At 36.9% G+C, this 23,524-nt stretch overlaps 2 pseudogenes; one reads left to right on the top strand and one right to left on the bottom strand.

Moving 5' to 3' along the window:
* Nucleotides 1-1,478: 1,478 nt before the first annotated feature.
* Nucleotides 1,479-2,271, bottom strand: LOC138382561 (transcription factor HES-1 pseudogene; annotated as a pseudogene).
* A 17,315-nt stretch (nt 2,272-19,586) lies between these two features.
* LOC138382410 (zinc finger protein 431-like) lies at nt 19,587-20,634 on the top strand (annotated as a pseudogene).
* Nucleotides 20,635-23,524: the final 2,890 nt, after the last annotated feature.

Raw genomic sequence — 23,524 nt, 5'->3', positions numbered from 1 at the left:
TAACTCAATAACATTCTGTTATCTGTATATACCATTTTTTTGTTTATTCAGCATTTACACACATTTAGGTTGTTTTCATTTCTTGCCAATTATGAATAATGCTGCAGTGAACATGGTAGTGCATATATTTATTTGAGATACTAATTTTATTTCCTTTGGTTATATATACAGAAGTGGGATTGCTGGATTGTATGGTAGTTCTATTTATTTTAACTTTTAGAGATCCTCCATACTTGTTTTCATAATGAAGCTACCGATTTACAACTCACCAATAGGGTATAGGATTTCTTTTTCTTCATATCCTTGTCAAAACTTGTTATCTTTTCTTTTTGATATTAGCTATCCTAACAGGTATGAATGAAGTGATATCATGATTTTGATTTGTAATTCCCCAATAATTGGTGATGTTGAGCACATTTTCATATACTTGGCCACTTGTTTGTCTTCATTGGGAAAAAAATCTACTCAGTCTTATGCCTATTTTTCAATTGGTTATTATATTCATCATTATTATTGTTTTTGTCTTTGATTTATGTGTTTCTTATAAAATTTGTCTATTAACCTCTTATCAGACATGGTTTGCAATGTTTCCTCCCATCCTACAATTATCTTATTTCATTGTTTTCTTCGCTGCATAAAAGCTTTTTAATTTGATATAGTCCAATTTGGTGGGTTTTTTTTTTGAGACAGAGTCTCACTCTGTGCCCAGGCTAGAGTGCCGTGGCGTCAGCCTAGCTCACAGCAACCTCAAACTCCTGGACTCAAGCGATCCTCCTGCCTCAGCCTCCTAAGTAGCTGGGACTACAGGCACGCGCCACCATCCTGCCTAATTTTTTCTATATATATATTTTTAGTTGTCCAGATAATTTCTTTCTATTGTTAGTAGAGACAGGACCGCGCTCTTGCTCAGGCTGGTCTCGAACTCCTGACCTGGAGCGATCCTCCCGCCTCGGCCTCCCAGAGTGCTTAGGATTACAGGTGTGAGCCACCGCGCCCGGCCCCAAATTTGTTTATATTTGCTTTTGTTTTCATACTTTTGGTGTTGTATTTAAAAAATCCATTACCAACATCAATATCAAGAAGGTTTTTCATGTTTTCTTTTTTTTTTTCGCATTTTCCTTTTATTGTATTTTCTCAAATAAACTTTCCAAAAGGAAGATATTTTAAGACCATTTTCAAACATCTTTGGCATCACATAAAAAAGAAATCTCGTGTAAAAAGGAAATGTCATCTGAACTTTTTTAATACAAAGGCGCAATCCAATATGAACATATAAAATATATACAAATATAGTACATGGTCAGTCACTTAATACAGCTCTCTACAAAAAAGTAACATTTTAGAAATAAAAAAAAAACCCAAAGTAACCACTTAATCACAAAAGTCATCTTCTGTCCCAGAAATCCGGGTTCCTGTTTAGTGTCCAGAGGGAAGAGAGATGGGTTGGGGAATTTAAGGGGAAGGGTGGCCTGAACCTCTCAGTTCCGCGACGGCCTCCACAGGGAGTCCGCCGTGAGCAAGGGGCCGCTGCAAGGCGACACTGCGTTGGGGCCCACGGAGGTCCCACTCTTGCTTGTGTACACGGGGATGACAAGGCCGCTGTGCGCTAAGGCCCTGTTGGGGATGAGGAAGGGGAACTGGCCTGCAGGAGCTGGTACCACCTGGAAGCCCTCTCTATCCTGGCTGCCCAGCTGGCAGGGGGCGCCGCCGGTAGGGGGCGCCGCTTCCCCGGGGATGGGCACGAGCAGAGCAAATGGCGCGTGCTGGGAGCCGCCAGGTCCCGGCGGGGGTGGCGGCCCCTGCAAGGCGGGGTGCGGCTGCCTGGGGTAGGCCATGGCGTTGATCTGGTCATGCAGTTGGCCAGGTGGCCGAGCAGCCGGGTGCGCACCTTGCTGTTAATGCCCTTGCACGTGGACAGGAAGCGGGTCACCTCATTCATGCACTCACTGAAGCCGGGGTAGTACTTCCCCAGCACGCTCGGGTCTGTGCTGAGTGCGGCTGTCATCTGCGCCCGCGGCAGGTTCTGGAGGTGCTTCACTGCCTTCTCCAGCTTGGAATGCCGCCAGCTATCTTAACTAAGTGCATCCAAAATCAGTGTTTTCAGCTGGCTCAGACTTTTCATTTATTCTTGCTCTTTGTCTTCTCCACGATAGGCGTTGATGACGTTCTGTACTCAGATGCTGCCTTTGGTTTATCCCGTGTCTTGTTGCCATTGGCTGGGGTAGCAGCCACCGGGGACCAGGAATTTTTCTCCATTATGTCGGCCGGCATTTTCTTTCTTTCTTTCTTTCTTTTTTTTTAATCCCTAGAGAATTTTATTTTTGGAGTCCTTCACAAAAAAGAATTTTTTGTTTATGTCCCTTTTACTTGAGACTTTACAAAATTACTGAGCAAAAGTGCTGAGGGTTTATTATATTTTATGGCTACTTGGTGATCAGTAGCGCTATTCGGGGACCAAGGGGAGAGGTAGACTGGGGATTCCGCTGTAACCAACACCAGCTCCGGATCCTGTATTTTTGTATGTTTTCTTTTAAGATTTTTAAGGATTCATGTCTTACACAAATCTTTATTTTATTTTGAGTTAATTTAGGTATAAGCAAAATGGTCTAATTTTATTCTTTTGCTCATGGATATCCAGTTTTCCTAGCACCAATTATTGAAGAGACTATACTTTCTGTATTGTGTATTCTTGTCTCTGGCAAAGATTAGTTGACCTTGTAATCATGGGTTGATCTCTGGGCTCTCTATTCTGTTTCATTGGTTATGTCATTTTTAATATATATACCATTCTGTTTTTATTAACTATAGTTTTGGAATATAGTTTGAAATGAGAAACTATGATGCTTACAAGCATTGCTTTTCCTCAAGATTACTTGTCTATTCAAAGTCTATTGTAGTTCCATAAAAATTTTCAGATTGTGAGTTTTTTTCAATTTTTGTGAAAAATGCCATTGGAATTTTGATAGGGAGTTCATTGAATTTATAAATCACTTTGGGTTTTATGACATTTAACAGTATTTATTCTTCCAATTCATAAACATGGGATAGTTTTACATTTATTTGTATCCTCAATTTCTTTCATCAGTATCTTATATTTTTCAATGTAAAGATTTTTTACCTTGGTTAAATTTATTGCTAAAACATTAATATTTTGATATTGTGCAAGAGATTGTTTTCTTTCTCTTTTATTAGCTTGTTAATATATGGGTTCACCAACATTTGTATGATACTTTAATGTTATGTTTATTTACTGATTGTGTATTTTAGTTTAAACAGTTTTTTGGTGTACTATTTATGGGTTTTCTCTATATAATATAAAATCAGGTCACATGCTACAGTGACAATTTTACTTCTTTCTTTTCTATTTGTACAACCTTTTTTAATTTTCTTGCCTAATAGTTCTGCCTATGATTTTCAATACTATGTTAAAATAGAAGCATTGAAAATGGGCATAATATAATCTTGCATTGGTGTCTGTGCTTTTGAAGGAGCAAATACCTCTTCTAGTTTTTATAAGCCAGTTCCAGCAGGTAAAGATCTTCCCTTCTTGGGTACCCAGGCTGATGTGATCTCCTCTGGGTTTGCAGATAAGAGGGGTTCTAACTGGGTCATAAGTCTGCTGTTGGGTATGCAGTGAGGTCTGCCTTAAGTGTAGGCTTGTTGCCAAGGGCTGGGGTAGTTGTGAATTCTGTCTTATTCATGGGCAGACTGGACTGCCTTCCTGACTTTGACCTATCTGGCAGGCACTTGCAGTTGGGTCTGCATAAGGTGGTCCTGATATTATGTGTATGGATGAGTGTGGCTCCCACTGAGTATGTCGGGGGTTTTCGCCAGCTTATTCTGTGGGTACTTAGGTGGGCAGGATTGGCCAATGACTGTGGCTAAGAGGCCTGGAACTGAGTCACAGAACTGCTTCAGAGACCTCAGTGAGTACCAAATTCTGCAAGCTTGTCTCCATGACCACAAATGGTTCTCTCTCCCTAGATCTCTTTAAAGGTGACCACTCCCAGATCATGATTGGGAGAAGCTGGAGATGCCTACATAGTCACTTTAGATTTCTTAGTGGGACCAAGTTAATTGGGTCATTTCCTGATCTGTAGCCAAGACCAGGAGTCTTCAAGTTTGCCACCTGAGTTAGGGCCTGTCTGCTTTAAATAACTCTTCTTTTTATAGGGATTTACCAGGGATTTACAACCTTTTCCTTGGATCCCAAAGCTCTCATAAAAGCACTTTTTAAAGATGGGGTCTCATTATATCACCCAAGCTGGTCTCAAACTGCTGGACTGAAGTGATCCTTTCACCTCAGCTCCTTAGTAGCTGAGATTACCAGTGTGAGCCACTGTGCTGGACTTTTTTCCGTGGATGGATGCAAAATGTTTGTTGCTGAGTGTGGGGAGGTAAGCAAGTAAAAGACTGTCTATTCCACCATCTTGCTGATTTTACTCTTTGTTTTTACTTTCTATTTTGTTCTATATTAAATTTTCTGTAATTTTAGATTCAAATATTCAGAATAATATGGTATAATTTCACATTATGAAAGAAGTAAATTAGATAATTAGTAGGCATGCCATATTTATTAAAAGATTCACTCGAAAGTTTAAGTTTACTGCAGGCAAAAAGGAATCAATTAAAATTGTCATCCACTTTCCTCAACCTATATCTAAATTATGATTTTTAGCAAATGTTTATTTTACATAGCAGTGACTCATAATATTTTACAAAAGTTATATTTTTACTATATTTTGAAATATAAGCTTTTTTTGCTTCCAAAGGCTGAACTATTGCCTTTTCAGTTTTTGTAAGAATAGCATCAATAAATATTATGCTAATATTAATGATATAATAACAGTTTTTTTCGTGGTTTTTAAATGCTTATTAAAATATTTTGATTAGAGCCTTTTATGATATTAATGATTGTAGTATATTTTCTCTGAAATTTTACTGCCATACACTGCATACTAATGATTCAACATACCTGCTCTCCATGGGTTCAGTCGCAGTTGAACATTGTCATTATCTAGAAAAAAATTTAATGGTACAGCAATGTTGCGTACAGGATTTTATGTCTAAACATTTCTCTTATTCTTGTCTTGCAATTTCATATTCCTGTGTTTCTTCTTTAAAGTATGTTCCTTGACATCAGTTTGTGTTTGGTTTCACCTGTGTATTATAATTTTGAATAGAATTGCAACTCTCTATACACTTGGAGTCCATGTGTGATTTAATTAAAATATGAATCATCTGTATGTATATTAAAAATTGTATATATGTCTGTGTGTTTGTCTCTGTAAATATTACCCTAAGTTTGTTTATGGTTTATCTTGTATATTTCTTTTTCGAGGTCATTTTCAATTATTATTTTGTCCTGTCTAGGTGAGTAGTCATGGAAATAGTCTTAAATTTACCATGTATTTATTGATGCATCTGTATTATCTTTGTGAGAGGGAAACACTTCTGTGATTTGCAGGTAATTTTTGAAAAGCTTTATAACTCTTTTAGTTACTCTTTTAAAATAATTTCATTGTGAAAACACATAATATAAAATTTACCATCTTAAATTTTTTTAAGTGTACATTTCAGTAGTAAGTATATTTATATTATTATGTACAAGACCTCTAGAACTTTTATATCTTGCAAAACCAAAACTCAATACCTATTAATTAACAACTGTTCATTTTACCCTCTCTCCAGCCTTTGACAAACTACATTTTATTTTTTGTTTCTAGGAATTTGACTACTTAAGATACATCATATTAAGTGTAATCATACACTATCTACCATTTATTTCAGTTAGCATAATAGTCTCAATGTTTCTCTTTATCATAGAATGTGGCAAGATTTTCCTTTTTCTTTTCTTTCTTTCTTTCTTTTTTTTTTTTTTTGAGACAGGAGACAGGTTCTCACTCTACTGCCTGAAATAGAGTGCAGTGGTGTCATCATAGCTCACTACAATCTCAAACACCTGAGCTCAAGTGGTCCTCCAGCTTCAGCCTCCTGAATAGCTGGGACTACAGTACACACCACTATGCCTAGCTAATTGTTCTAAATTTTTTTTTTTTTTTTTTTTTTTTTTTTTGAGACAGGGTCTTGCTGTATTGTTCATGATGGTCTTGAAATCCTGGCCTCAAGCAATTCTGTCTTGGCCTCCCAAAGTGCTACAATTATAGGCACAAGCCACTATACCTGGCCTAAGATTTTCTTATTTAAGGCTGAATAATAGTCCATTGTCTGTATATATCATATTTTTTTTTTTTTTTTTTTTTTGAGACAGAGTGTCACTTTGTTGCCCTGGCTAGAGTGAGTGCCGTGGTGTCAGCCTCGCTCACAGCAACCTCAAACTCCTGGGCTTAAGCGATCCTACTGCCTCAGCCTCCCGAGTAGCTGGGACTACAGGCATGCGCCACCATGCCCGGCTAATTTTTTTTTTTTTTTATATTTTTAGTTGGCCAGATAATTTGTTTCTATTTTTAGTAGAGACGGGGTCTCACTCTTGCTCAGGCTGGTCTCGAACTCCCGACCTCGAGCGATCCACCCGCCTCGGCCTCCCAGAGTGCTAGGATTACAGGCGTGAGCCACCGCGCCCGGCCGATATCATATTTTTTAATGTGTTCATCAGTTGGGGGGCATCTGGTATGCTTATACCTCCTGCTTTGTGAATAATGCTGCAATGAACATGAGTGCACACAGATCTCTTCCAGGTTCTGCATTGCATACTTTGGATGGATACCCAGAAGTCGGATTGCTGGATCATACACTAATTGTTATTTTTAATTTTTTGAACCCTTATATATTTTTTATAGTGTCTGCATCATTTTCCCCCACCAATATTTCAAATGGGTTCCAATTTCTCTACATCTTCGACAAACTTTTTTTTAATATTGTCCATTTTGAATGTGAGGTGATGTTTCGTTGTGATTTAGCTTTGCATTTTTCTAAAAATTAGTAATTTTGAGTATGCTTTCAAATGCTTGTTTGCCATTTGTATATCATCTTTGAAAAAATATTAGTTCAATCCATTGCCCATTTTTTAATCAATTTATTAAGTTTTTATTGTTGAATTTATTTATTCTGACTATTAACTCCTGTTGTATATATGAGTTAAAAATATTTTTACCGCTTTTTTAGGTGGTATGTTCACTCCACTAAATGCTTCCTTTGATGTACAGAAATTCTGAAATTTGATGTAGTTTCACTGTTCTTTGCTGATTTAGCATTTGATGTCATATCCAAGAAAACACTGAAAGTGCTAATGTCATGATCTTTTTTTTCTATATATTATTCTAAGAGTTTTATTTGTGATATTTCTTGTATGTATTTAATCCATTTGAAATATTTTAAAAAATTGTATGTGGTGCAAGGAATTGGTCCAACTTCAATTTTTGTTTTTTATGTAGATATCCAATTTTTACATTTCCTGTTGTAGATACTCTGCTTTCCCCATTGTGTGGTTATGGCCACCTTGTGGGTGATCATTTGATCATACAGAGAAGGATATATTTCTGGGTTCTTTATTATTTTCCTGAATCCCTTTATCGGTCTTTGTGTCAGTACCGCATTGCTTTTATGTTTGTAGCTTTGATATTTTGAAATCAGGAAGTATATTGTCTCTTTCTCTTTTTTTTTTTTTTTTTCCTGAGACAGAGTCTCACTCTGTTGCCTGGGCTAGAGGGCCATGGTATCAGCCTAGCTCACAGCAACCTCAAACTCCTGGACTCAAGCGATCCTCCTGCCTCAGCCTCCCGAGTAGCTTGGACTCCAGGCATGTGCCATCACGTCTAATTTTTTCTATTTTTAGTTGCCTGGCTAATTTCTTTATATTTTTAGTAGAGATGGGCTGCCTTCATATTTTTTTTTTTTGAATGAATGAATGACCTGGGGCTTCTCATTTTTAATTTACTGATTTTGTAATTACTTACTTTGATTCTTCTTTCATTTTTTTAATAACTCCTGTAGATATTTTCTTTCTGAACACCTTTAGAAATAGAGCATAAAAAGATATCTTAAAGTTATACCACTACAGTTTGGTCTCAAAACAAATTAACTTCAGTTAAATTAAAAAAACAGGCCTCTTTACATCCCCCATTTTGTTATTGTGACAAATTATATCATTTATACTGATCATGTCTTAACAGAGAACTTTCAAAAGTTCTGAAATAACATGTTTGATTTTATATGTTTTATAAAACTGAATTAGATAATTAGTATGCACCCCATTTATTAAAATGATTGGTTTGTATGTTTCAGTTTACTGCATACAAATAGTTATTAACATTTCCATCCACTAGAATCAGCCTTTATCTGAATGATAATAAAATTTATTCCTAATTGTTCATTTTATATATCACTTTCATAGCATATTTTACAATACCCATGTTGTTCCAATATTTAGAAATGTAAGACTTTGTTTCTGAAAACTGGATTGCGCCCTTTCTCTTTTGTGTAAGAAGAGCACCAATATATTAATAATGTGAAAAAGAAGTTTTGCTAGTATCATTTAAATGCCTAACATTTAATATTTTCTTGTCAAAGCTTTTTATGATTATGATGTGTTTTTGCAAAATATTATTGCCCTACGTGCTAATGATTGAAAATCTGTGCTCTTCAGAGATGCCCAGTCATCTTTGAAAATTATAGTTATCTAGAATTCTTTTTCAGTAATACACTATGTTTATTCAGAATTCTGTGGGTTAAAGTTTCTTTTAATTCTTTTGTGTAATTTTATAGTTCTGCTTTATTTATTTATTTCTTTTTTTTGAGACAGAGTCTCACTCTGTCGCCTAGGCTAGAGTACTGTGGTGTCAGCCTGTCTCACAGGAACCTCAAACTCCTGGGCTCAAGTGATCCTCCTGCCTCAGCCTCCCAAGTAGCTGGGATTACAGGCACGTGTCACCATGCCTGGCTAATATTTTCTATTTTTCAGTTGCCCAGCTAATTTTTTTTATTGTTAGTAGACACGGTCTCACTCTTGCTCAGGCTATTCTCGAACTCCTGACCTCAAGCAATGCTCCCACCTCAGCTTCCCAGAGTGCAAGGATTACAGGTCTGAGCCACTGCACCTAGCCTCTGCTTCATTTTTTGAAGTAGGCCATCTCACGTCAGTTAACTAAGTTTTTAGTTTTACCTATATAATATAGTTTTACATGACAGTATTAAACTCTGTATACCTTAAGACAGTGTAAAGCAAATAAATCAGCCTCTTATCTATTGCCAATATAATTTTCTTTGTGTTTGCTTGCCTGTATAAATATTAGTCCTATTTTGTTTTATGTATAGTACCTTTTTTTTTTGATTGGTGGTCAATGGTTATTTTATCTTGTCTAGGTAAATAGTCATGAAATTGTCTTAATTTCAACATGTACTTATTGGGGAATACATATTATCTTTGTGTGAAACATTTGTGTGATTTGAAGATAAATTTTGAAAAGCTTCAAAACTCTATTTTTGGTATTGTTTATTGTAAAAAACGTGAAATTTACAATGTTAAATATTTTAATTATAGTTTAGCCATGTTAAGTATATTAACATTGTTATGCAGTGTATATCTCTATGATGTTTTTACCTTGCAAAGCTAAAACTCAATATACATGAAAAAAGTGCCTCTTTTCCTTATTGTCTGGTCCTTTACAAACCCTATTCTGTTTTTCTCTTGTTACTGAAAATGTAACTACTTTAAATATTTTATATAAGCGGATTCATGAAGTATGTTTTTGGGGGGGGGACTGACTTATTTATTATAATGTCAAGATTTATCTTTATTGTGGATGTTAGAAGATTTCCTGCCTTTTAAAAGCTGAGTAATACTCCTCCATTATTTTATATCCCAAATTATATTTATCTCTTCATTTTGTGAGGCAAGTTTGGGTTCTTTTCACCTATGGTTTTTGTGAATGATGCTGAAATAAGTGTGGATGTGCAAATAACTCTGTTTTACCATATATGCAAGGGATTTATGTCTGTCCTACATTTTGTCTAATTTGTCTAGTTGTCTGCGTTTATGCCAGTAGCAAACTGCTTTGATTAGTGTACCTTGTAACATTTCTTGAGATCAGAAATTGTAATGCCTCCAACATTGTTTCTTTTTTCAAGACTGTTAGGCTCTTCATGGTACTTTGGCATTCTATATAATAATTTTTGAATTGCTTTTTCTTTTTTTGCATGATATGACATTGATAATTTTAAAGAGATTGCTTTGAATTTGTAGATCATTTTGGTCAGTATGGACATCTTTCACAATAGTAAGTCTTCCAACCCTTGAACAAGACCATGCTCAAGAGTGTGTAATTTCTACTTATTTGTGGGTTTTCTGATTTTTCTTCTGTAATTTCTAGTTTCGTTGCATTTTTGTTATAAATAATAGTTTGTACAATTTTAAATTTTAAAAATTTGTAAAGGATTGTTTTCTGGGATAACAGGTGTTCTATCTGGGAGAATGTTTTATGAGCTATTGAGAAGATTGTATATTCTGCTATTGTGTGGAGTATTTTCTCTATGACTAATAGGTATAATTGTTTTATAATGCTTTCAAGTTGTTGATTCCCTTATTAATGTTATATCTTTCATCATTATTCATTACCAAAAGGTATTGAAGTATACTACCATTATTATATTGCTGTGTATTTCTTGTTTCAATTCTGTCAATGTTCGCTTTGTATTTGTCAATCCTGATTTTACATACAACACACGCACACACACACACCCTGTACACACATATGCATATATAATTTATATATGTGAAAATATAAAAATAATCATAGTTTCTGAGTAAATGAACCCTTTTATTATTATTTAATATCCCTCTGTGTCTTTTGTGACAGTTCTGACTTAAAGTATATTTTATAAAATAGGACAAGTTTTGCTTCAAAATATATTGTGCCTGTGACCTCAATATTTGCATGTAATATTTTTTTTTGTTCTGTCACTTTTAGTCCATTTTTATTCTTTGATCTAAGATGAGTCTCTTGTAGAGAGTATATAGTAGGATATTGTTTTTTTATTTTCTTAAATTTCTGTCTTTATAATATTTGATTGTGAAGTTTAGTCCCTGAATAATTACATAATTTTCTGAAAGGGAAGGACTTTCTATTGCCATGTACCTCTTTTCCTCTCTTTTTGTCTCCCTTTATGTCTCATTGATCTTTGTAGTTACATGCTTTGAATCCTTTCATATTATTTGAGTGTAACTCTATAGGTGTTTTCATTTGGTTACCATGGCAATTACAGAAAACTTCTTACAGTTAAAACAATAGGTTTTATTTTATTTTATTATTTCAGAATATTACAGGGGTACAAATGCTATGATCACACAAATTGCCTTTGTACCACCCGTGCCAAAGATACAAACATGCCCATCCCCCAGACAGTGTGCACCAAACGCATAAGGTATGAATTTACTCATCCTCTCTCCCCTCTCGCCTGCCTGATCCCCAATGGATGTTATTTCCATATGTGCACATCAGTGTTGATCAGTTAGTATGGATTTAATGGTGAGTACAGGTGGTGCTTGTTTTTCCATTCTTGCGATACTTCACTTAAAAAAAAAAGGGCTCAAGCTCCATCCAACAAAAATACAAAAGGTATTAGTTCACCATTTCTTTTATGCTTGAGTAGTACTCCATGGTATATATATACCACCTTTTATTAATCCACTCATGTATTGATGGGCACTTGAGTTGTTTCCACATCTTTGCAACTGTGAATTGTGCTGTAATAAACATTCGAGTGCAGTTGTCATTTTTTATGGAATGTCTTTTTTCTCTGGGTAGATACCCAGTAGTGGAATTGCTGAATCAAATGCTAGTTCTACTTTTAGTTCTTTGAGGTCTCTACATACTACATTCTATAGAGGTTATACTAGTTTGCGGTGCCACCAGCAGTGTATGAGTGTTCCTATCTCTCCCCATCCATGCCAACATTTGTTGTTTTGGGACTTTTTGATAAAGGCCATTCTCACTGGAGTTAAGTGATAGCTCATTGTGGTTTTGATTTCCATTTCCCTGATGATTAGAGAGGTTGAGCATTTTTTCATATGTTTCTTGGCCATTAGTTTGTCTTCTTTTGAAAAGTTTCTGTTCATATCCTTTGCCCACTTTTTAATGGAATTGATTTTTTTCGTGCTGATTTTTCTGAGTTCTTTATAGATTCTAGTTATCAGCCCTTTATTGGATGTGTTGCGTGCAAATATTTTCTTTCATTCTGTAGGTTGTCTGTTTACTCTTGAGATAGTTTCCTTGGCTGTACAGAAGCTTTTTAATTTGATCAGGTCCCATTTATTTATTTTTGTTGTTGCTGTGATTGCTTTTGGAGTCTTTGTCATAAATTCTTTGCCTAGGCTGATGTCTATAAGAGTTCTTCCAAAATTTTCTTCTAGATTTCTTATGGTTTCATGCCTTAGGTTTAAGTCTATTATCCATCACGAGTTGATTTTTGTGAGAGGTGTGGATCCTGTTTCAGTCTTTAACATGTGGCTATCCAATTTTCTCAGCACCGTTTATTGAATATAAATTCTTCTCCCTATTTAATGTTATTGTCTGCTTCGTCAAAGAACAGATGGCAATATGTGGATGGTTCTATATCTGGGTTCTCTGTTAGTCTATGTCTCTCTTCTTGTGCCAGTACCATGCTGTTTTGGTTACTGCAGCCTTGTAGAATAGCTTGAAGTCTGATAAATTGATGCCTCCTTACATGTTTGTTTTCCTTAAGGTTGCTTTGGCTATGCAGGGTTTTCTGTGGTTCCATATGAAGCATAGACTTATTTTTTTTCTGGAAATGCAAAAACTGATGTTTGTATTTTAATAGGGATTTCATTGAATCTGTAGGTCACTTTGGGTAGTATAGACATTTTAACAATACTGATTCTGCCGACTCATGAGCATGGTATGATTTTTCCATCTCTTTATGTCCTCTACTATTTTCTTCCTCACTGTTTCATAGTTCTACCTGTAGAGGTCTTTCACTTCCTTAGTTAAATATATTCATAGGTAATTTATTTTCTTTGTTGCTGTTGTGAAAGATAGTGAGTCTTTGATTTGGTTCTCAGCTTGACTGTTGGTGGTGTATGTGAATGCTACTGATTTGTGTACATTGATTTTGTAACTGAGACTTTCTGAATTTATTTATCAGTTCCAGTATTCTCATGGCAGAATCTTTGGGGTTTTCTAGATATAAGATTATATCATCAGCAAAGAGTAATAACTTGACCTCCTCTGCCCTCCTTTGGATACCTTTGATTTCCTTCTCTTGTCTGATTGCTCTGGCTAGGACTTCCAGCACTATTCCATGAGCTGATGAGCAAAATCTATAGTCAGTGGTTTTGGGTAGAATGTTCTGTAAATGTCAGTCAGGCCCATTTGTTATAGAGTTCTGTTTAAGTCAATTGTTTCTTTGTTTATTTTCTGTTTGGAAGATCTGTCCTGTTCTGTCACAAGGGTGTTGAAATCCCGGCTATTACAGTGCTGTTATTTATTATTTTGTTTAGATCAAGTAAAATTTTCTTTTTTTTTTTTTTTTTGAGACAGAGTCTCACTCTGTTGCCCAGGCTAGAGTGAGTGCCGTGGCGTCAGCCTAGCTCACAGCAACCTCAAACTCCTGAGCTCAAGCGATCCTCCTGTCTCAGCCTCCCGAGTAGCTGGGACTACAGGCATGCACCACCATGCCCGGCTAATTTTTTCTATATATATTTTTTAGCTGTCCATATAATTTCTTTCTATTTTTAGTAGAGATGGGGTCTTGCTCTTGCTCAGGCTGGTCTCGAACTCCTGAGCTCAAACGATCCGCCCACCTCGGCCTCCCAGAGTGCTAGGATTACAGGCGCGAGCCACCGCGCCCGGCCAAGTAAAATTTTCTTTATGAATCTGGGCCCTCCTGTGTTAGGTGTGTAAATACTTAAAACTGTTCTGTCTTCTTGTTCAATTGTTCCCTTTACCATTATATAATGATCATCTTTGTCTTTCATTACTTTCATTGATTGTAAGACTATGTTATGTGACATAAGAACTGTCAGCTTTATTTTGGTTTCCATTTGCCTGGAATATTGTTTTCCATTCCCTCACCTTGAGTCTGAATAAATCCTTGTGGGTTAGATGTGTTGTTTCCTGGAGACAGCAGATACTTGGCTCATATGTTGTTATCTTCTCAGCCAGCCTATGTCTCTTGAGTGGAGAGTTCAAGCCATTCACGTTTATTGAAGGAATTGGTAAGTAGAGTGGATTTCTGTTCATCCTGTTAAGTAGAACTTTATTGCTCTGTTTTACCTCTTGAACCATTGTGGTGACTAGGCTCTGACCTTTAGCTTTTGGGGGTTTTTACACTGGTGGGTATCTATTTTTCTGATCTATGTGTATTATAGGTCTATGTACTTCTTGCAGGGCAAGTCTGGACTTGGCAGATTCTCTCAGTGTTTGGTTGTCTAGAAAAGAGTTAATTTCTCCATCAAATATCAACCTTAGTTTCACAGGATACAGAATTCTAGGCTGGCAGTTGTTTTGTTTAAGAAGATTGAAGATGGGGGTCCACTCCTTTCTGGCTTGTAAGGTTACTGCTGAGAAGTCTGTTGTTATCCTGATGGGTTTTTCCTTGTAGGTCAGTTGTTGCTTACATCTAGCTGCTTATAGACTTTTTTCTTTCACTTTGACTTTGGCCAGGTTGACTACTGTGTGTCTTGGAGATATGAATCTTTCCAGTGTTCAATGGATGTCTTGTATCTGGATGTCTGGATCTCTGGCAATCCTGGGGAATTTTTCCACAATAATTCCCTCAAGTAGATTTTCTATGCTTTTAGCACTTTCTTCTCCTTCAGTGAAATCTATAATTTGTTTGTTTGTTTGCTTCACGTAGTCCCATGTCTCTCTAAGTGATTGTTCTGCCTTGTTCTTTTCTTCTTTGCCTCTTTAAATGATTGGTTTAGTTCCAAAGCCTTGTCTTCAAGCTCTGAGATTTTTTTCTTCTCCTTGGTTTAATCTGTTGCTGAAATTTTCTGCTGCAGTTTGAAAATCCCTGAAATCCTTTCATTTCTTTAAGTTTTATTATATCCTTCCTAAGTCTGTCAGCCTCTTTGGTGACTTTTTCATTAATTTTCTGAAATATTTTTTGGGCGGCTTTTTGTTGGTTTTCAGTTTTCTCTTCAATTCCATTCATCTTATTTGCCGTCCATATTCTTTTTTTTTTTTTTTTTTTGAGACAGAGTCTCGCTTTGTTGCCTGGGCCAGAGTGAGTGCCGTAGCATCAGCCTAGCTCACAGCAACCTCAAACTCCTGGGCTCAAGTGATCTTCCCGCCTCAGCCTCCCCCAGTAGCTGGGACTACAGGTGCAAGCCACCACGCCCAGCTAATTTTTTTTGTTTCTATTTTTAGTTGACTGGCTAATTTTTTTTCTCTTTTTAGTAGAGACAGGGTCTCGCTCTTGCTCAGGCTGGTCTTGAACTCCTGACCTCAAGCAATCCTCCCACTTTGGCCTCCCAGAGTGCTAGGATTACAGGCATGAGCCACCACGCCCAGCCTGCCATCCATATTCTGGATTCCTTTTCTGTCATTTCGGCAATCTCCTTGTAGTTGGAGTTCACTGCTATAACTCCACTGTAATCTCTTGGGGATGTTGATCTGATTTGAGTTTTCATGTTGCCTGGGTTCTTTTGCTGGTTGCTTCTCATCTGAACCCTTTTTTCTGAGTAGCAGGGTAATGGGTTTTCAGGACTTCTATTGCTTGCTGTGACCTCTCCAGATAGTTTTAGGATGTTTGAGCTGGGTGCTGGATGAGACACTCTCCACAGAGGCTGGTGTTGTGGGGATTGCTCTACCCAGGGTCTCACCACAGAGGTAACTGGAGCAACTGGATAAGGTTGTTGTGGGTTCCTGGGTTGTGGGAAATTGCTCAAAGCAGGCCACAGTGTGATGACAGCTTTAGGCTGGGGGGGGGGGGGGTCCCTGATCAGGCGTTGGACTTTGGAGTATCTCTTCCAGCTCTGGTTTTGTGGTGAAGGCTCTGGGATAGGGTTTTGGGGTATAAATGCAGTGCTGGAAACTTTGGAATGGTGTCTTGGGCTTTGTGAGATTTCTGGAGGTTAAAGGGCAGCCTCAGGCTGCAGCGTGAGAGCCTTCAAGCTATGAGTAGGAAGGAGCTGTGAACAGAAGCTCTGCACAAGGCCTTTTTCCTAAAAGTGGGGCTGTGCAAATGGCAGGTTGATCTATCCTGGAGGAACAGAGTCAGGACCATGCAGGCTCAAGGCAGTTGGGGCAGAAGGGTAGAGTCTTGGCCAAACAAGCAGCAGCATGCTGCTCCATAGGCTCTGGGGGCCCATGAATGCCAAGTCAGGCAGGCTGAGATTGGATCCAGTGGCCAAGGGACCACAGAGCTTTTCACACTCTGCTCAGAGCCTGCTGAAGCAGCCAGCCAGAACCTCTCAGGTTGGAGCCTACTCTGCCCTGGCATTAGAGCCTCCAAGCAGGGACCGTGGTGGAGCTAGAAGCAAAGCCTCTGATCAGGGGATCCAAGCCAGGGGTCATGTAGATGGTGCACTGAGTTGACCTGGAGGGCAGGGTCAGGGCCAGGGAGGAAGGAGGTGGCTGGGGCCTGGAGGGCAGGTTCACAGTGGAGCAGGCTGCAGTCTGCTTCTTAGGCATTAAGGTCCCACAGAGGCCAGGTCAGACATACAGGGGTCACAGCTCTCCTCACCCCACAAAGGACCTGCTGAAATGGTCACCTGAGGCCTCTCATGGTGGAACCTGTTGCACCCTGGCATGAGAGCCTTCAAGCTGAGACTGGTGTGGAGACAGAAAATAAGCCTTTGACCAGGGGCTGCAAGCCAGGGGCCATGCAGATGACAAGATGACCCAACCTAGAGGGCAGGGTCAGAGCCAGGCAGGCAGGAGGTGGTTGGGGCCTGGAGTACAGGTTCAGGGCTAAGCAGACTGCAGGCTGCTTCTTAGGCCCAAGAGCCCCACAGATGCCATGTAAGACATGCAGAGGTCTCAATTCTGCACACCCCACCCAGAACCTGCAGAAACTAGTCACTCAGAACCTCTCAGATCAGTATGTGCTACTCTACAGTCAATTCCTGTGCCCTGGTCCTGTTGTGCTCTAAGGTAAAGTGCCTGGCAATAATTTCCAGGGTCTGGCTTAGGAAAGCCACAAGTCAGTGCAGTGTCTCCCTAGCCCAGTGTAGCCCCAGCATGGTGCACCCAAGAGTTCAGGATTTCCTTAGCTCTTGCCTGATCTCCACAGTGTCTGTTGTCTAGTGCAAGGGCTCTGTACAGACTCCAGGCATGTCCCTGTCTGAGCAGGTAGGAGGTCTGTGGGGGTGGTGGGTATCATCTGGCAGTTCAGTCCGCACTGCACCAGCAAGGCGAGCACAGTGATCCCACACTCTATTCTCCTATTTTTCTCCTCGTGTTCTCTAATCTTTGTATATGTATTATCCCATCACCTTTTTTTCCACACTCAATATCCCATGTTGCTTCTCTCTGAATTCACTATGATACTTCCTGGGTGAGCCATCCATGTGTAGGCAGCTGCCTAGACCTTTCACTTCTTTCATTGGTAGCAGCAAGCTGGCAGGCTGCCTCTAGTTTGCCATTTTTTGCCCTGCTACAACAATATATTTTAAACTGGTAACAACTTTACTTTAGTTGTATATAAAAATTCTTCCTTAATTACATCTGCCCTCAACTTTGTTATTGACATCACTAATTATATCTTATATTGTATACTCATTAACAGAGGTTCAGTATTATTTTTTTGTTTTTGTCTTCAAATTTTAGAGCATGATTCAAAATATTTTCTGCACCATCATTTTAATCCTACAGAAATTCACTTGGGTGTACTTACATATCTTTCCCAAGGATTTATTTATTTTCATAAGATTTTGTGGAGTTTTCTAGCATCTTTCTCTTTTCTATGAAAGGGGCTTCCTTTGACATTTCTTGTGGGTCAGGTCTAGTGGTGATAAACTTTTTCAGCATCTAGTTATCTTGGTAAGTCTTTATTTTTTCTTCATTGAGAAGGGCAGTTTTGCTGGATATAGTATTTCTGCTTGAAACTTTTGATTTTCTACCATACTGACTGTATTACTGAACTCTTTTCTGCCATTCAAGCTGTCTGTTGATAAATCCACTAGTAATTTCATAGGCGCATGCTTATAGATGACACATCACTTTTCTCTTACTGCTTTCAATATTCTCATGTGTGACTTTCACAACTTTGTTTATAAATCTGTCCTGTTACAAGTCTCTTTGTGTTTATCCTACCTGAAGTTTCTTGAGCTTCTTAAAGTTTTTTGTCTTTTTTCTTATATTTGAGAATATCTGTCATTTCTTACTGTATTCTTCAGCTTCAGAATGTTTCTTTCTATCCTTTTCTTTGTTGTAGATATTTCCTTGATTTTATTTAATTGTCTGTATTGTTTGCATCTATTTGTTCAGCATCATTCAGATGGATATTTTTAATATTTTCAGATAATACCTCTCCATTCCTTTATGGCTGATTTCTGATAATTTATTTTGTTTCTTTGACTAGACTGTGTCACCTTGATAGTGTGTATATATTTTAATCTTTGGTTGAGATTTGTGGATTTAAAAAAAGCGACCTGTCACAAACTTTGTAAAGTGGCTTTGTCCTAGGGGACCCTGACCCCCATTAACTGTACTAGAGATTTAGGGAGCCTCAAATCTGTCCTGAGCATGTTTATTCTGTAAAATTTTGTGTTTATTTTCTTGTTAAAACAATATTCGCACATTTTTTCTTAAGAGCCAGTCATCATTTGCTACACCTGTTCTCTTGTTTGTGGCACTGAAGTCCCTCTACTGTCATAAGAAGCTTTTACCTTTGGTTTCAGTACACCCATTCTGTGTTTTAAATTATAGTATCATTCCTTTTAGCACTCTGTGTTATGGTAAATAGAAACCAATCTTTATAAGGGCCCCCAAACCCAGAAGGATGGACGCAGGTGTTACTATTTTCTTTCTTTTTTGAGGGAGAAGCTGGGAGTTGTGAGTTTACTTCTATGTGCACCATGCTGTGTTAAACGGGAAAGGCCGTGGTGGGTAAACATAACAAACTTCTCTTCCTTTTCTATGTGGCTCTTGGCATTGTGCTCAACTGGCATGCTGCAGACTCTTACCTGGTTTTTAGAATTCCCACAAATCAATCTGGTCAGTATAGTTTTGTTAAATTTATTTATCTAAAAGATAATTAAAGCCTGTATATTTTATTATGCCATTTTGCTAGTGTGCTTGGTATTACTTCACATACTAAATTTGTAATGTATATTCATCGGATTCTGAAAAAAAGAAATCAGTGGGATAATTTGGTATTTCTTAAAATTTCTTTCAGCCGTGTCTTCTCATTCCACCCAAGACCATTTGCCAGAGCAGGGGATAAATGTTTCATTTCAAAAAGTGATACTGAGAAGATATGGAAGCTGTGGCTTTGAGAATTTAAACCTATTGAAAGACTGGGAAAAGGTGGGTGAGCATAAGAAGCAGAAAGAATGTTATAATGGACTTAAACAATGTTCAACAACTACCCACAGCAAAATATTTCAATGTAATGAATGTTTGAAAGTCTTCAAAAACTTGTCAAATCTAAATAGACATAAGATGAGACATACCGTAGAAAAATCTTTTAAATGTAAAGAATGTGGGGAAGCCTTTAACCAATGCTCACACATTACTGAACATAAGAGAATTCATAATGGAGAGAAACCTTACAAAAGTAATGAATGTGACAAAATCTTTAAATCTTGCTCAAGCCTTTCTAATCATAAGATAATTTACACTGGTGAGAAATGGTGTAAATGTAAAGATTATGGCAAAGATTTTAGCCACAGCTCAGACCTTAGTATACATAAGAGAATTCATTCCAGAGAAAAATCCTATGAATGTAAAGAATGTGGCAATGCCTTTAGCCACTACTCATATCCTTCTGTATATAAAAAAATTCATTCTGGAGATAAACCCTACAAATGCGAAGAATGTGACAAAGCCTTTTACTGGTGCTCACAACTTACTGCACATAAGGGAATTCATACTGGAGAGAAACCCTACAAATGTGAACAGTGTGGCAAAGCTTTTAACCAGTGTTCATACCTTACTAAACATAAGAGAATTCACAATGAAGAGAAACACTACAAATGTGAACAATGTGGCAAAGCCTTTAACCGTTGTTCAGACCTTACTATTCATAAGAGAATTCATACTGGAGAGAAACCCTACAAATGTGAAGAATGTGGCAAAGCTTTTAACCGCAGCTCAAGCCTTATTATACATAAAAGAATTCATACTGGAGAAAAGCCCTACAGATGTGAAGAATGTGGCAAAGCTTTTAACCACAGCTCAAACCTTAGTCTACATAAGAGAATTGTTCATACCAGTGAAAAACCTTACAAATGTGAAGAATGTGGCAAAGCTTTTATTCATTGCTCAGTCCTTACTAAACATAAGAGAATTCATACTGGAGAGAAACCCTATAAATGTGAAGAATGTGGCAAAGTCTTTAATCAATGCTCAGACCTCACTAAACATAAGAGAGTTCATACTGGAGAGAAACCCTACAAATGTGGAGAATGTGGCAAAGCTTTTAACCACAGCTCAAGCCTTATTATACATAAGAGAATCATTCATACTGGAGAAAAACCCTACAAATGTGAAGAATGTGGCAAAGCCTTCAACCGTTGCTCAGACCTTACTAATCATAAGAGAATTCATACCGGAGAGAAACCCTACAGATGTGAAGAATGTGGTAAAGCCTTTAACCGTTGCTCAGACCTTACTATTCATAAGAGAATTCATACTGGAGAGAAACCGTACAGCTGTGAACAGTGTGGCAAAGCCTTCAACCGTTGCTCAGACCTTACTATTCATAAGAGAATTCATACTGGAGAGAAACCCTACAGATGTGAACAGTGTGGCAAAGCCTTCTACCGTTGCTCAGACCTTACTAACCATAAGAGAATTCATACCGGAGAGAAACCTTATAAATGTGAAGAATGTGGCAAAGCTTTTAACCACAGCTCAAACCTTAGTCTACATAAGAGAATTATTCATACCAGAGAAAAACCTTACCAATGTGAAAAATGTGGCAAAGCCTTTAACCAGTACTCACACCTTTCTGTACATAACAGAATTCATACAAGAGAAACCCTACAAATGTGAAGAATGTGGAAAATCTTTAAATATTGCTCAGAACTTTTTAATTAAAAGATAATTTATCCAGGAGAGAAACCCTACAAATGTGAATAATGTGTCAAAGCCTTTAAGTGATGTTCATACCCTACTAAAAGAATGCATACTGAAGAGAAATCTTACTAAAGTGAAGAATGTGGCTAAGCCTGTAACCAATGCTCAAATATTTATAACTATAAGTTATATCTGAGAGAAATCATACAAATGTGAAGAATATGGGAAAGCATTTACCTGGTGCTTTTCCCTTACTATACACGAGAGAATTCATACCTGTGAAAAATCCTACAAATGTAAAGAAAGTGGGAAGGCCTTTAATAAGTGCTCACATATTACTTGACATCGGATAGTCATGTTGGGTAACAGTGGTATAAATGTAACAGCTGTCAAAATATCTTTTGGAAAATAAAGGCCTTAGAGTGCTCTAAAGTATTTATACTGAGAAAGAATTAAAGACATAGTAATACTCTTTATAGTTGTAATATTTTGTCACAGATCTTATTGTGCACAGTAGAATTTATAATGGAACAAAACCCTCCATCAGTTGCTCAAAGTTTAAGTTTAGAGAATATAAACAGGAGAGAAACTCTGCAAATGTATATTTGTCCAAAAGCAGAGGGTTTATTATAGAGAAAAATCCAATATCAAAATTGTTAGATAGTTTATGTATATGTATGTTTAAAAGGAGCAGGAGATTGATTTTATGGTGAGTTAGAATTACATTCAAAGTATACTTTTTTGCATTAAAATTTTTATATATTTTTTGAAAGTTATATGTTAATGTAACTCAACTTTCAAGTTACTTACTTGATGGTATGCCTTCATTTCTGGAGTTTTTGTGAAAGCATGTGTTTTTCTGGAGTTTTTGTGAAAGCATGTGAAAGCACATGCTAATTTTTGCTGCATTAAAACTATGAAAGGTCTTTATAAATTACATGGACATCATTCATATACTCTCCCAAGGAATATTAAGGACACTTAAATGTAAGATGCATCAAGAAAATTTAACTGGAGAGGCTCTTTGTATTAACTTATAAGAGTGTTATGATGTCAAAGGTAGGTGGTCAGAGTAATATTCTTCTCCATTATAGTTAGAAGTATTTTGAATTTGAGAAGCAAATTTTTCTACCAATTGCATATTAAGGTAATAAAATGCTGTAGATTTTGAAATGCTTTTTGTATTATGAATGTAATTTGTTTTAATAAAACTAAATTGTATTTAATGTCTTAAGAATGTTGTGCATACAATGGAGTGTTATCCTACCACAAACATTAACCTATTCCACCTTATTGAAGGATGTAAGTAACAGATGGTAACAACATATTATTTGGCAGCATAATGGAATAACATCTTTAGTGACTTTTATTCCAATAGGCTTTAAACTTCATGTAATTTGAAAAATATTCCTACAAGTTATATTTTTGTTATTTATTTAGATAAAGGGTTATTATGATGGTTATAATGAAGATTATATAGGAGTATAATCAAAAGCCATATATTGCTGAATCCTGAATGACCATTTACGAGATTTTGTTCTACATTTTTCTTTGGACAGGTTACCTCTCTGGCCTTCAAAACACATACATACTTTCATTTTTTATTTACATGGAGTGAAATATAGAAGTATATCACTCTAAAGATAAACATAAGTTTTAAGAGGATTATGCAGAAAGTAATTGTGTTTATGTTAAGGTGTACCAGTTTTGAGAAGAAAATTAATATATTGGAACAAAACAGGTAATTTCAAGAATGCTGACGATTTACTAGCAAAGTAGAAAGCTCGAAGATTTTGTAAGTGACTGTATTTTCTTGGCCTTGTATTGAATTCATTTTTCTAAAGTGTTATGGCTCCTGGTTAAAAATCTTTCCATGAAAATCTGCTGGTGTTTATTGTCTCTTACTCATGCTAGACCTAGTACGTAATTTACTGCTTCCAATGTATATGGAGTATTCTTTATATGACCTGCTCAGAGACTATAAGAATGGCTTTTATTAAATTTAATGGTGCTCACAAAATAATTTGAAGATGTGATTCCACAACAGTGTATTAAGTTAAACTGTGTTAATTTGTTCTTTCCATTTTTTTTTGTCTCAATTGAAGAATTCTATTTGAGCTAATTTTTCTTTAGTTAATACTACTTTGACTTTTTATAATTGACATAACTGAGTTTGTTGACTTTATTGGGCTAATTCATTTAAGTAAAACTGGGGAGACATCATAAGTCATGGGTTGTCTTAATATTTATATGAAGTAGACAAATACAAGACAGCACTAGGGGTGTAATAGATGCCCCATAATTAGCAGTAAGTATTCCTGTTAGAGTGAGTTTGTGTCTCCATATTAGAAATAGAAAAC

Source organism: Eulemur rufifrons, chromosome 4 (genome assembly GCF_041146395.1).
Source record: "Eulemur rufifrons isolate Redbay chromosome 4, OSU_ERuf_1, whole genome shotgun sequence".
In the NCBI taxonomy this organism is placed as follows: domain Eukaryota; kingdom Metazoa; phylum Chordata; class Mammalia; order Primates; family Lemuridae; genus Eulemur; species Eulemur rufifrons.
This window is presented reverse-complemented; position numbering and strand designations above follow the sequence as displayed.